This window comes from Mauremys mutica, chromosome 7, assembly GCF_020497125.1.
Source record: "Mauremys mutica isolate MM-2020 ecotype Southern chromosome 7, ASM2049712v1, whole genome shotgun sequence".
Lineage (NCBI taxonomy): Eukaryota > Metazoa > Chordata > Testudines > Geoemydidae > Mauremys > Mauremys mutica.
The window spans coordinates 3190034-3205329 of record NC_059078.1 but is presented as its reverse complement, the minus strand read 5'-3'; the positions used below and the strand labels follow the sequence as shown (position 1 = coordinate 3205329).

At 41.2% G+C, this 15296-nt stretch overlaps 1 protein-coding gene and 1 long non-coding RNA gene across 12 annotated transcripts in view; both read left to right on the top strand.

Annotated features, from left to right (window-relative positions):
* Positions 1-6041, top strand: part of LOC123374011 — a 162212-nt gene extending 156171 nt beyond the window's left edge. The window contains exons 2-3 of the long non-coding RNA XR_006580979.1: positions 4084-4188; positions 5707-6041. This is a non-coding gene — a long non-coding RNA (uncharacterized LOC123374011). The remainder of the gene's footprint in view (positions 1-4083; positions 4189-5706) is intronic.
* Positions 1-15296, top strand: part of FHIT (fragile histidine triad diadenosine triphosphatase) — a 1025256-nt gene that overhangs the window by 556988 nt on the left and 452972 nt on the right. The gene's annotated exons all lie outside the window — the stretch shown is intronic.

Here is a 15296-nt window from a genome sequence, read left to right as displayed (position 1 = left end):
AGCATATGGATCATCAGTCTCATTTGCACCAGTGTCCAAGCATGAGTCCAGACAGAGTTCCTTCATATGGGGGTAGACTAGGGAGTTTATCCATGAAAGGGCCCAAAGTACATTTGACCAATGGGTCTTGGACACAGTGGCATAGAGCTATGCAGTTGATTTCACTGCAAGGCCCTCAAATTGTTAATTATATTTATTATTTATTTCTAGTCTAGTAATGACAGGGGTCCCCAACTAAATCAAGGCCCCATTGAGCTAGTTGCTATATTGATCTAGAGTAAGAGATGGTCCCTGGTCTGAAGAGCTTGCAGTCTAATTGCACAAAACAGACAAGGATGCAGTGCACAAGTAGAGTGATGGTTGGCAAATGTCATGATAGTTCCACCACTTCATGTCCCCTCCTAAAAGGGATGTATTATATCCTGAGAGAGAAACGCTGAGATCGAAACAGGTTTCAATTTAGTTTTATACCATACAGAAATCCACTTCTACTCATGGGGAAGCCACCCCCCTCCCCCCGTTTTTCTGTTTTTTCTTTCTGAATTATCTCCTTTTTTTTAATTGGAGTTTTCTGATATTCAGATATTCAGTAGATTTGTGTTGTACAATAATTAAATGGTTGTGTTGCTAGCATATCTAGGGCACACATACATTATGTGGCTGGCACCAGTGGATAGATGGTATTTTCTAAGTAACAGGATGGGCATAGTAGGAAATAAATGTGTATTGTTCTAGGGTAGAATTTTTTTTAATAGTTATGGAAACAGTGGTTTCCTGCTGCAACAGAGTAGTGTAAACTGTCTTTTCCCCCAGACTCCTGTTAGAGGACGAGAAAACCAGCACGGATTCTCCCCATGCTTTCCTGTGTGTTCGCCTAATATTAGTGATAAGTGGAGTTTGCACCTACCTGTGATGGAGGAAGCAGAGGTTTTGGCCTCCCAAACAGGGGATCCTCTGAGACTCCAAGAGATACCATTTTATGTCTGCACTGGCTCTATCCCTTGCAGTTTCAGGAAGTGGAGTGTGGCCGTTCCCTAGCTGGGAGGGGAAAGGAGAAGTAACATCAAAGTTCCCATTTGGTGGTTTTGATGCCGTCCCCTCAGCACCACTATCTGTGCAGTTCCCGTATGGAACGTGAAGGGCTTTTGAGGGAAGGGAGAAACAGTGGAATGGACTCGGACTCCCTCATAGTGCGTTCCCATTGGGGAAAGCATAGGCCTTACAATGTAAATGTGGTTGAACATTTCCTGTTAACACTCCTCCTAAATTCCAAGATTTGTCTTTTAGCAGCCACAGCTATTTGTGTGTTGCAAGCTGTTCCACTGCCATGACATTTTAAGGTCCTTAATCCAATACTAAAGGGGCTGTTTATGCAATTTTGCTATGGATATTTCATACCTAAGTCAAAAAGAACAGAGTAAGCTTAATGCAAATAGAAAAATTCAGGCTTTACATGGACATGCTCCAACATATTGCTGTGTTTAGGCTTAGCTTGCTTCCTTTGTAGAAATTCTATAGAAAGTGTCCTTTCCTGACACTAGTAAAACTTTCCATGCCCTCCTAGCTAGAGCTCATTCAAATATATATTCAATAAAGTAGCAATAGGTACCCATTGCTATGCTTTCAGAGATGAAGTAAAGAGAGGGACTCTGGCAGAAAAATATCTCTCACCCCACATGATTGTCAGCATACCATTCGTAACTCCCTAATGCAACTGGAAAGGGAAGGGAGCTTAGATGATGCAAAAGGAAAGACCTTGTGAAATATGCCTGTGAAGCAATTGGCAGCGCACAAAGATTGTTCTTTATTTTAGCAAGTGTTTCTTTGTGAGGATAAATAGCATGTCAGAACTACTAAATTAATATGTTCGGCGTCCTGCTGTGATGGTGGTTTTAATTTAGGAGTGTGGATCATAAAAGGCCTGCTGCTTGCAAATATAACTCTCCCCCTCTCTCTCTCCCCCACCTGCCCGCCCACCAACCCACCCACAACTGCTTTTGAGCAATTTTCAGAGGAAATCTGACTCATGAGCTGCTGAGAGTTTTGTATCAGATGTGTGGTCACTAGGTCTAATGAGTCCTCAACAGTCCTGTGGAAATGAATAGGAAAGGGGCTTCCATGTGTTTCAGTGGGAGTTGGTATGAAAGAGAGAGAGCCTAAGAGTTCAAACAAAGGGTTCCAATCCAATTAAACAGAGTTTGTGCCTACAATGCTCACCTCTGTTGTTCATTTCTATTCTCATTCACCTCCTTATGCCACCTTGGAGCCTCTCTTTTGCATATCAACTTCAGCTGTGGATTCTCCGTGACCTGTTTTGAATCTCTAAATCTAAAGGGAAAAAAATAATTAACTGCATGAAGTAGGGGAAGAGTTGTGGTTAAACTGGGGACCGGACGTGTCCATGTAATCATATCCCACCAGAATGTTGTTAATTTACCTTTTCTGCTTTGGGACAGTGTGATCTGAAAACCAGACCAGCCAGGATACTGTCTAAGCCAGGTGTCAGATGCAAATCTGAGCACACATTCTCAGTGCACATCCAAATACCCATTGGGTCAATGCAGAATTCTGTGAACTACACTGGCTGGCTTAGAGTCCAGTGATCCAAGGGTGTAGAGCTCCTGCTAACACTTTGACTGAAATTCTGAGAACCTCCGCAGATTTAGCTGCAGTATCCTACTTATCTCTGCAGGGCTTTGAGTCAGAGACGTGCAGTCTGTGGAGCCCACCTACATCCAGTAGCCCCCATGCTGCCTGTGCTCCTGCTGTGCAGGGGCCAGTGGTCGGTAGCTCCACCAGCCATGACCCAAATCCCTCTTTTGATAGGGCTTCCCAGTAAATCCCCACCCTTGCAGTAAAACCTCACCATTTTCCCGTATATGGGCCCCTCCACACTGGAGAGAGAGAGAGAGGGGGCAGGATTTTGCACTTGCTGTTTGTATAAGGTGTTCCATCCCAGTAAATTCCCAGAACACTTCACAAAACTCAGCTTATATTGTGTATTTTATTTCAGTAGGTGCTAGGTTCTGACCTTATTTAGCATCATTGAAACGTGGCTATTGCTAGTGAGCATGAAGCAGCTAACCAGCACTCAGAGCACTGAAGGGCAGTAAGAAAGGGCAAACCTCAAGTTTTACAACTCTGGGATCTTTCATGGCCAGGAAGAGCAGATGGTCCTTGGTGTTTAAGTTCTCATCTGGAGGATCCAGACAGAATAAAGTCAGTGTAATTGATTTTAGCTCTCATGGGAGGTGGAAAGCCTGAGTTTAGGTTCTCTAGATTCAAATCTGGAGTTTCAGGTATTCTAGATATTTGGTAGTAATATTTAAAGACTTGCTCAGTATGGGACAAGTCCACTTGACTGTTTACCTCTGTCTTGTGTTAATATTTAATATTGTCTCAGGATATAGTGAACTAAAAAAGGTCCATAGAAGGGCAATAAAGATGATCAAGGGTATGGAATGGTGTCCATGTGAGGAGAGACTTAAAAGATTATGGCTTTTCAGCTTAGAAAGGAGACAACTAAGTGGGATATGATAGAGGTCTATAGAAGCACGGATGGTGTGGAAAAAGTGAATAGGGGAAGTGCTATTTATCCTCTTCTGCAATGCAAAAAACGGGTAACCCAATGAAATGAATATGCAGCAGCTTTAATACAAATGAATACACACAACACAATTAACTTGTGGAACTCATTGTCATGGAGTGTTGTGATAGCCAAAAGTATAACTGAGTTCAAAGAAGAACTAGATAAGCTAATGGAGGATAAGTTCATTAGTGGCTATTAACCAAGATGGTAAAGAAGGCAACACCATTTTCAGGTGGACCCTAAACCTCTGACTGCCAGAAACTGGGAAGGAAAATGGGGTCTCTCTAAAATGCCATGTTCTCTAAAATGCTCCACCTGATGCTCTGGTACTGGCCACGGTCAGAGACAGGATACTGGCCTAGATGGACCATTGGTCTAACCTAATACGGCCATCCCTATGTTCTAATACTTGAGTTTGGAGGGGATAGCGTTGCTGACTTCTGCTGAGGACCCATGATTCTACCCGTCTATTGAAGCCAATGTTTATCTTTCAGATCAAATCTCTCAAACTATTTTAGATCCTTATGTGGCTCCCACTTTCACAGTATGTGAACACTTCAGAATCTTTACTGTCTGTACCCTCCCGGTATGCCTGTGAGGTAAGGAAGTACTATCATCCCCAATTTACAGATGGGGAATTGAAGCACAAAGGGGCTAAATGACTTCTCCAACGTCACACAGGAAGCTGGTGGTAGAGCAGGAATTGACACTGGGTCTTCTCTAATCCCTGGACCATCCTTCCTCCCTCCAAACAGGAGCACTTCTTTCATTCCTTTTGCATGTGTGGTAGGTTTCTTTTCAGCTTAATGATAGTTGACTTGTTTGTTTTACATTGGAAGGGTAAATTGAGTTACTTTCTTTTTCTTTTCCTCTCTTTCACAGCTCCTGTCATTCTCTCACTTTATCCCTCTTGTTTGTCTCCTCTCATTACTCACCTTATCAGAAGTTCAGACTCTCATCCAGCAAAGAAAACAAGCATGTGCTTAAATTTAAGCTTATGATTAGTCTGATTGCAGAACGTTGGACTGCTTGCATGTTTCACGTCAATCACAAGCTTAGGTCCTTGGCTGGATTGAAGCCTTCTTAAACAATATTGCCTTTTTGTTGCAATGGTTAATTTTTTAGTTATATTTTACTAGGTTTTTAGGGGCCCTTGGCATGGGTGACATGTAAATAACACATTATTTATTATGATTAAATATGGTCCCCATATCTATTAAAGCCAGTCTATCTTGATCATTGTAAAATGGTTGTAGATTGTGTTGGGATTAGCTGGCTTGTTTTGTTTCCAAATTCATATTTGTTTTTATAAAACCCGGGAGATTGGGAACACAGATTGATTTTCAATCCTGTTTAGCATTATACATTGATCAGACCAGAGAAGGAATCTATTCAAGAAGTTTAGGTTCAAGACACATACGAGTACAATAACAGCAGCTGACAACATGAGCCTTTCTTCCCCTTTTGCTGTGCTCCTGATATAAGCTATAAAAGCTAAGCTGCTGTGTCTTATAAATGGCTCCAAAACCTTATTATTCAAAGACAGCCCTTGATTTGGTTTAATGTACAATCTACTATTATTTATGCTTTATCATTCTGGAATAGTCATAACATTTTCAACGAAGAACAACGTCTTACCTTAATACTAGGTTCTTAAAAAACAAAACAAAACAACCCCCCCCCCATATTTAAATTCAGTATTCTATAGCTACAGAAATGATGTTCTGTAATACAGGGCTGGGCTATAAATGAGACTCTTGTCAATTTTAATGACTGTAGTGAAAGTGTTAACATCTATATGTCTGATTCTACAGATGCCAAATTGGTAGCTGGTTAGACAATTCCAGTTCTTGGCTCCAAACCAAACTAACTGGATTTTAAAATTTAAAATTTTAAAACATTGGATACTAAAACTTTTTATACCCAGATTCCGGTTGGATTCATGATATTAAGTCAGGTTGGCTGTAAAAGTAGAGGGCTGAGGAGAATAACATGCATGCTCACGTGTGCACAAACACACATGCACCTGTACACACAGACACATGGGTGTGTGTCTGTTTATATTGTTATGCTTGAAGGTGTTAATGGCTTCCATCAAACATGTCTTTGATCTACAGGCAGTCACAGACCTCATGAAACCAGGTAGGCATGCTAGCTACCCTCCATTCAGACTAAGTGGAAGCAGCAAACGTCTTTTATGGAGCAGGCTACATGGAGACAGTGGAAGCCACCACGCACAGCACTAGACTTGAGGCAAGGCCTGGGCAAAGGCTGGGCCATATGGAGCATGTGGTTTCCCTGGGGACTGACTGCAAGCACAAGGGCTGGAACACTGATTGGCTTGCAGGTGTCTGAGAGTCTCTGCCTGTATACCAGAGCTGAAAGCCAGCAGACGGTAAGAGAAGCAATTGTGACTATGCCCGTGAGAGGGAGCAGATACAGTGTCTTTTGGGGCACAGGACTGCCTTGAAGTGGGGTGTGGGATATTGTGGGCAAGGAAACTGCCTGCTGTTTTTTGTTCCTACTGTGTTCAGGGAAAGAGGCCAGGGTGTACTTGCTTTGTAAATAAACAAGATTGCAGCAAAGAATATACCTGACTTACATCACCCATTTCTCCTCCTAATGGAAACAACCCAGCCAGGTCAAAAATACTGGCTAACCTCTCAGATCAGCAGATAAGAAAAGTAACATGCACACACATGCACATGTGCATGTGTACACATATATATATAAAGCTGCTTTGAAATATGTGTATAAAATACATGTATCTATTCAGCTTTTCTCTGAAAATGTGACCAAAACACAGCCCCTGTTGGTTAGCAGTGGTACAAAGATTTGGGGGCTAAATTAGACCTGGCACATGGGTGGGTGTTAGGGAAGCTGTTACTTGCACATGCAGTAGAAGTCTCTGTGCTAAAATAAATCTCTCTGTGTCACAAGCACACTCACCACCAATAATAATCCTCCAGTGTCCTCTCAGAGTGCCTGAAGCAGCCAAACCTCCATCCCCAACGCACCTTAAATCCCACCCCCGTCTTCAAATCCAGAAAAGGGGGCCTGTTAATTTTGTTGGGAAGGTAAAGAAATGCAGGATGTGTCAGGAAATTGCCTTGCCAGCAACCCTTCTCCCCTCTGATTGAAAGTGAGGGAACCCCAGCTCGAGTGCTTCCATTGAGCTGAGCTGTGGAAGGTTTTGCAAGGTCAATCAAGCCTACTGTCTGCTAATCAAGGTTTTTTCATACTGTGCAACTATGCATTTCACACAGGAGAATAATTAAATATGAATACTGTGGAACCAGAGTGCAGCACAGGATGGATGGATTGTAGTCAGATTTATTTTCATGCTACCAGTGTATTGTCACTGCCTTTTTATATGTCAGGTTTATCTTGACTATTCAGCAAGCAAGACTTGAAGTTCATGTGGGATGTTTGAAAACGGGGGCTTCACATTTTCAAACTTGGGTGTTCAGTGTAAGGTCCCTAAATCCTAATCATGGTGCTCATCACTTATGCAGTTCCCATCGGGGTGCTGGAGCGGTTTTTATAGTGAGGATGCTGAAGGCGGAAACCATGTATTTGGGTTATTGTTATTACGTCAAGCCCGGGGGTGCAGCAGCGACCCTAGTTCCAGTGCCTATCGTTCCCATTCCAGTCCATGGGTGCCAGAAATGCTCAGCCCCTCTGAAAATGAACCTGTTTCCATAGGGGCCTCAATCTAAATTTAGGTGTCTAACTCCAGGCCCAGAAGTTTGAAAATTGGGCCTATGTTAAAAAGAAGAGTCGCAGAATAAATGACACTTGCAAGAGTTTGGAGAAGTCTTTAAATTACCATCACAATACAGCTGCAATCTATAGATCTGGCTCTTCAGAGTTCTTATGCCACTGATAATATTTGCTGTTCTCACTAAGACTCGATTAAATGAGTGTCTAAGACTGACGGAGAGTTTGTCTGTAATGACAAGTGCTTGACTGTAGCAGAAAATGATGAGCTGCCCCAGGGAGACATCACCACCCACTTGAGCGAGATCCATGAAGGGTTTATGACCCGTTTGAATCCTGATCGAGCATCACTGTCTTGACCCTCAGGGAGCCAATTGTCTGGAATACTTGCTCTGTCAGTCTGAACGATGTGCTTAGAATCCCTCTGAAACCTGTAAGGCTTGATTGTGTGTAATACACAGAGTGAATTATCAAAATGGTATAAAGATGGGGAAATATTTTATCACTGGGTATCAGTGTGTCGTGTTTAGGAAGCGTGCTGTTTTACTTGTCAAGAAAAATATACTGAGAGTCAGCTTAACCCTTTCTGGAATCAATCATTTCAGGTCTGACATTTAACATCTCAGACGTTTCCTTTAAAGCAAACGGGCCTGATAAGTGATTACTGAACACAATTAATCTTTCCTCTCTGCAGGCTGCCTAGCTGTGCCCAGAACTCCCAGGGAGATCTGGATGAGTAGGTGCAATTCCATAGGCGCCTGTGGAGTTCTTCCTGTTTACACCAGTGGTGAATTTGGCCTGTTGAGCTACAATTGCACAGAGCCATGTAAATGCATGGCAGTGCGCTTCTGTTGACCCAGCCTGTTAGCAGTTGTTAGTGACCTCTGTAAAGCTGCAGCCTTTTTTTTTTTTGGCAGATGTGGCTTGTTAACTGTGCCTGAGATAAAAGGGATCAGTAGTCACTAGGAGAGAGAGTTGAATTTAGTGGGGGAGGCCCCTTAGGAATATCCAGGCTCAGGGAGGAAGCCTAGGCTAAGATTTGTGTTGTGCTCTTGTTTTTGAGATCCCAGTGAAGCCAAACACCAGGTGGGAGTTGAGTTTGGACGCTAGCTCAGGGTTCAGAGTAGCAGCCGTGTTAGTCTGTATCTGCAAAAAGAACAGGAGTACTTGTGGCACCTTATGCTGTAATAAATTTGTTAGTCTCTAAGGTGCCACAAGTACTCCTGTTCTTCTAGCTCAGGGTTGTGAGCTCTGTGAAGGACTGGGGCAGGGAGTGATTCATCCTACTCACAGACCCATAATTTTGTATTTTGCCTGTGCCTTTTAATTAAACAAACAAACAGAAAAATGCTTGCATATTAATGCACAGCCTTTAATGATGGTTACCAGTGATGACTGAATGTTATAAGGTGTGGTGAAGAGATGCACCCAGGAGTGTGGCTGATTGTTCAAAGCTCATCTGAACTTCCCAGACCTTGCGAACCTCAATAAATGTTTGGCTTGAGTTTAGTGCAATGACTCAGGAGGTGGGGACTGCTCTTTTATCTGATCTGGTTTATTCACCCCTAATAGTTACTCATGATGGCTGTGTGGCTCTAGTCTCTCCCTCAAGGCTATATTGTGACTGGTCTTTGCTTTGGGTGAGTGTGCAAAGCAGGGGAGGTGCACAAGGAATCGCAGAATCTTAGAAACATAAGGCTGGAAGGGATCTCAAGAAGTCATCAAGTCCAGCCCCCTGTGCTGTGGCAGGACCAAGTAAACCTATACCATCCCTGACAGGTGTTTGTCCAACTTGCTTTTAAAAGCTTCCAATAATGGGGACTCCATCCCTTGGAAGCTTATTTCAGATCTTAACTACACTTATAAAGTTTTTCCTAGTATCTAACCTAAATCTCCCTTGCTGCAGATTAAGCCCATTACTACTTCTCCATATCCACTGAAGTTAGGACAACAATTGATCCCCGTCCTCTTTATAACAGCCCTTAACATATTGGAAGACTCTTGTCAGGTCACCCCTCAGTCTTTTTTTCTCAAGACTAAACATGCTGAGTTTTTTCAACCATTCCTAATAGGTCAGGTTTTCTAAACCTTTTATCAATTTTAGTGCTCTCCTCTGGAGTTTCTCCAATTTGTCCACATCCTTCCTTAATTGTGGTTCCCAGAACTGGACACCGTATTCCACTGGGGCCTCACCAGTACCAAGTAGAGTGGGACATTTACCTCCTGTGACTTACTTACAAAGCTCCCATTAATACATCCCAGAATCATAGTAGCCTTTTTTGCAGCTGTGTCACACTGACAACTCATACTCACTTTGTGATCCATTATAACCCCAGATCCTTTTCAGCAGTGCTACCACTTAGACAGTTATTTCTCATTTTGTAGTTGTGCATTTAATTTTTCCTTCCTAATTGAAGTACTTTTGCACTTGTGTTAAGTGAATGTGATCTTGTTGAAATCAGACCAATTCTCCAATTTGTTGAGGTCATTTTGAATTTTAAACCTGTCCTCCAAAGTGTTTGCAATCCCTCCCAGATTGGTGTCATTTGCAGATTTTATAAGCATATTCTCTACTCCATTATCCAAGTCAATAAAATTTTCAATAGTACCTGACCAAGAACTGACCCCTGCAGGGCCCCACTAGATACATCCTGCCAGTTTGACAGCAAATCATAAGAACATAAAAACATTGATCAAAAATCATTGATAACTGCTCTTTTGAGTGCAACCAGTTGGCACCCACCTCTAGACCACCTCTTTCAACCAGTTGGCACCCACCTCTAGACCACATTTCCTTAGTTTGGTTATGAAAATGTCTTGCAGAACTGTGTCAAAAGCCTTATTAAAAACAAGGTCTATCATGTCTATTGCTTCCCCCCCATCCACTAGTCAGTAATTCAATCACAGAAGGAAATTAAGCTGCTTTGGCATGATTTGTTCTTGACAAATCCATGCTGACTATTCCGTATAACCCTATTAATTCTCCAGGTGTTTACAAACTGATTGTTTAGTAATTTGCTCCAGTATCTTTCCATGTATTGAAGTTAGTCTGACTGGTCTGTAATTCCCCCCAGGTCCTCCCTGTTCCCCCTTTTAAAGATGGGTACTATGTTTGCCCTTCTCCAGTCTTCAGGGTATCTCTCTTGTCCTTCAGGAGTTCTCAGAGATAATTGCTAATGGCTCCGAGATTGCTTCAGCTAGTTCCTTAAGTATCCTATGATGATTTTCATCAGGCCCTGCTGACTTGAATACCTCTAACTTATCTAAATATTTTTAACCTGTTCTTTCCCTATTATGGCTTGCAATCCTTCCCTCTGGTTGTCATTATTAATTGTGTTGAGTATCTGTTCATCATTAATCATCTTAGTGAAGCCTGAAGCAAAATAAGGAATTAAGCACCTCAGCTTTCTTGATATCATCAGTTATTAGCTCTCCTTCCCCATTAAGAGAGGAGGACCTACACTTTCCTTCATCTTTCTCTTGCTCTTAATGTATATAAAAGACCACTTCTTATCGCCCTTTCTGTCCCTTGTCAGATGTAACTGCTACATTTTGTGCTTTTGTATTCCCCCTTATCAGTTTGGCCATGTTTCCACTTCTTGTAGGATTCCTTTATGATTTTCAGGTAATTAAAGAGCTTCTGATGGAGCCATATTGGCCTCTTACTATTATTCCTGTCTTTCCTTTGCATCAGAATAGTTTGCAGTTGTGCTTTTAATACTGTTTCCTTGGGGAACTGCCAGCTCTCCTGAACTCCTTATATTTTCTTCCCGTGGGACTTTACTTACCAGTTCTCTGAGTTGGTTAAAGCTTGCTTTTTTTGAAGTCCATTATCTTTATTCTGTTGCTCTCACTCCTTCATTTCCTTAGAATCATGGAATCCTCATTTCACCCAAATTGCCTTACACCTTCAGATTCGCTCTCAATTCCTCCCTGTTGGTCAGAATCAAATCTAAAATGGCTGTCCCCGTGGTTACTTCCTCCACTTTCTGGAACAAAAAGCATCCCCAAACTCCTTCCACCCTTATATCTCTGCCAAAGGGCCAGTTACAATCACAGGATATGTGTTATACCAAGTTCAGGGATAGCTATTTCCTAGTGTCCTGTGGGTTACTAGCTTCTGTGAAGGGAGTGAGCAAAGAGAGGAGCCATTAAAAATATACACCTGACAAACAGTTTGTATTGTCTTTGAAGTCAGATTAGTATATATGTGCTGAGGGATACAGTAGAACATGGAATTCTAACTGGAAGTTTCTCAAAACTTTGTAAAAGCTTTCACACACTAAAAGAATCCCTTTTACTCTTTCCCTTTAATTATAAGTACTTCAGCTAATCTTTACTATTATTGCTGTGGAGCAATTGAAAAGTGATCAGTATTAACTGCTTTTCTGTTCATGTAAAGATGGTCTCTTAATTTGAAATGGTTTTGGTTTCTATATTATATTTTGTTATCTGATGGGGTGTATATATTTATATGCAGATATTGTTGCTATTCGCCACTTTTTTATTCTAGCAGGTGACTAGCATACATAACTAAAACCCATGTTTTAAAAAAACTCATTAAACGTTAAAAAGGTTAGATAAATTAAAGGGAGAAGTAGCAGAATTCTTGTATAACTAGGTACAAGAGAACATCAATATTGCTCATTGAATAGTCTATTCTTTTAATTTGAAAAGAACAACTATTTGTCATGGTTTCTGTCCTTCAGCTGGCAGTTATCTAATTAAATACATATGAAATTCTAAAGGCTTTACTGAGGGACAGTAATTTTCCTTGGTTGTTTTTAAAGTCACCAAGATGAAAGAAGAATTACATTGAACAGATAATGAATGAATTCCTCCATTGTGCATTAAGGTCTTGAATTGACTAATCATCCCATGGTTATTAATCAATGTGTTATCTTCTAATTTGAAATTAAAGGTTTTATGCTCATTTATTGCTGACTCTAGGTAATGATACTTCCAGCCCTTGATTACCATGACACTATGGTATACCGATTGCCCTGCAAAATACGACAAAACTAATCAGAAAGGGATCGGATTTATAAAGATCATTTTCATTGTACATTACTCTTCAGCAAAGTACATTTCAGTCCAGGGCCTTTTCAGAATTTGCCATGTTACGATGCATGTACACTGTTCATATTGTGTTTATATATTTATATAGCCCATGCCATGTGTGCGATCACGTATCTGTCTCTGAGTCAGCACACATGTAAACATACACAGAAACAAAATGGGTGCACTCCACTGTTTTGAAAGATGCAACCAGTTCCAGAGAGAGCCTTTCTTTAAAAGGAGATTTCACTGGATATACTAGAATAATTTTAAATGGTTGATTCCGTAAGGATGTGTGCGCGTGCGCTCTCTCTCTCTCTCTCTCTCTCTCTCTCTCTAACATATAAAGTGTGTGTGTGTACAGTGAATAATGTTATAGAGCTATAACCTACACACACACACACACACACACACACACACACACACACACGACCAGATTACTGGTGCAGAGTATGTGAAACATGCTGCTCCCGTCTCCTCCCTGCTTGCTGACTTCTCTGCTCTCTCAAGGGTGGCCAGCCTGCAGCACCTGATGTCTTGCAGATTCTTTCTTCATAACATCTTCCATATGTGAAGAGATTAATAACACTGGGACTTTTCAGCTTGGAAAAGAGATGACTAAGGGGGTATATGACTGAGGTCTATAAAATCATGACTGGTGTTGAGAAAATAAATAAGGAAGTGTTATTTACTCCTTCTCAGAACACAAGAGCTAGGGGTCACCAAATGAAATTAATATGGAGCAGGTTTAAAACAAACAAAAGGAAGTATTTCTTCACACAACACACAGTCAACCTGTGGAACTCTTTGCCAGAGGATGTTGTGAAAGCCAAAACTATAACTGGGTTCAGAAAAGAACTAGCTAAATCAATGGAGGATAGGTCCATCAATGGCTATTAGCCAGGATGGGAAGGGATGGTGTCCTTGGACTCTGTTTGCCAGAAGCTGGGAATGGGTGACAGGGGATGGATCACTTGATGATGACCTGTTCTGTTCATTCCCTCTGGGCACTTGGCATTGACCACTGTTGGAAGACCGGATACTGGGGTAGAAGGACCTTTTAGTTTGACCCAGTCTGGCCGTTCTTATGTTATAAATATTCACAATGACACAACATGCACAGCCTCTGTGGTGCCTTTGAGGAGGGAGGGCAGAGGGGCAGCTCTGGAGCTCTGGAATGCCTGGTGCTGAGGGCAGCTGTCCTAGGAATCCTCAGGTTTTGTAGGTTTGATGACCCATACCACCTCTTCTGTGGCTTCCTAAACCCCACACTTCTGACAGAAGTTATTGTAACTTGATAACCCGATTTAGACCTTGATCCTGCAACTGCAGTCAGTGGGGCTCCCCGCAGGGGGCAAAGGTCTGACTGTGCCCATGCAATTGCAGAACTGAGGCCTTACTTCGCAGGTGAGTTAATTCTGGAAATAGCAACTTTAAAGAGAGCAATAGTAATGAAAAACCCTTTTTATATAATCCTGAGGTTTTTTTAACCTAAAAAGATCAAGATAAGGCTAGACCTTTTAATACTGAAAAGTTCAGGGGATGAGATGGGGTTTTTTTCCTGCTCTGCTAGATACATTTGGTTTTAATTTATTGTTTAAAACAAAAAACAACCTGTGAAGTTTTTCAACTTATTTAAATGCAATGTTCTGATTTAAATATCAGGATTAAATGCTGCTTTTAACTCAAATTACGCTTTTGTGAGCATGCAGTAATTTATCTCTATTCCAAAATATTCTGGTATTGAACCCTTTTGATTTCTGGATAACACTACTGTTTATAAACTCCTGCCCTTTCACTTGGGTTTGCCTGCATCAATGTCATATTCAAATAGAACTGAAGAGTTAGGACCTTTTCTAATATCTGTTTTTGTTAGCTTGAAGACATATTTTCTTCCTTGCCCAGTTTTTAAATGAGGAATGGGTATTCCAAAGGTCTCCCCATGTGTGGAGAATGTGCAGTAGGACTGGCCAAAAGGACATCTTAGAGTTACAGCTTTTGTCATAGGCAATAAATGCTGGGTATCGGATTAAAAAATAAAGCCACTGTTGTATTTGGGTAAGGGCTAGAAGGATATATGCATATGTATAAATCAAACAATAAAAAACCCCACAACCTCCCCTTTGTGCGGCACGTAGAGATCCATCGTATGTAGTTGATTAGTTATCAGGTTACCTTCAGGCACTGCAATGATTAATCAGTAATTTCCTGTAATTAGTTCAGAGAGGATGAGCATACTCAGTCCACTGACTTCAGTGGAGTTGCACAGCCATATCTGGCCCATGTGTATACAAAAAGCTTCAAATGAAAAAATCTAAAAAGGAAAAATAAAGAAGAGAAAAGCCTCCAGTGTCAGAACTGTGCTCTGTAATGGCCTCAGGAGATTTTATTCTGGTTTATACGTCTAATTTTACACTAAACTCCAATGTACTCCTCATGCAGCTGAAAAAATATTAAACGAGGACAAATGTAGGACTCACCAAATGAAGCTGGTTTAAACTTGCCCTTGTATATTTGGCCCTTCATGACTTATTGTGCGTCTTTATTTCTTGTTTCCCAGCTATGTGTATTGTCATGAAAATGACATTGTACTTGGAAAACTCCCATCAGGCAAAGTCAACCCCTAAAATAAGTGTTATCATAAATACGCAGAAATGTCATTCTTTACATTAGCCCAAAGGTTTTGTATAGCTTAAGGATATGTGCAGTAAGCTAACTATAAAAATAGAAGCTTGACAGTAGGGATGAATGTGTGTGTCAAAATAATATTACTCTTTCTGGGAGGATGGCAGAAAAAATGACACTACATCCACCAGCATGATTTTTATAGATCTGCCTCTTTGCCAGATGTCACCTTTTATAAACTACTTTATAAAGACATGACAGCCCAGTGCAATAGTGTGTTTATAGGTTGGTAAACTTTTGTAAT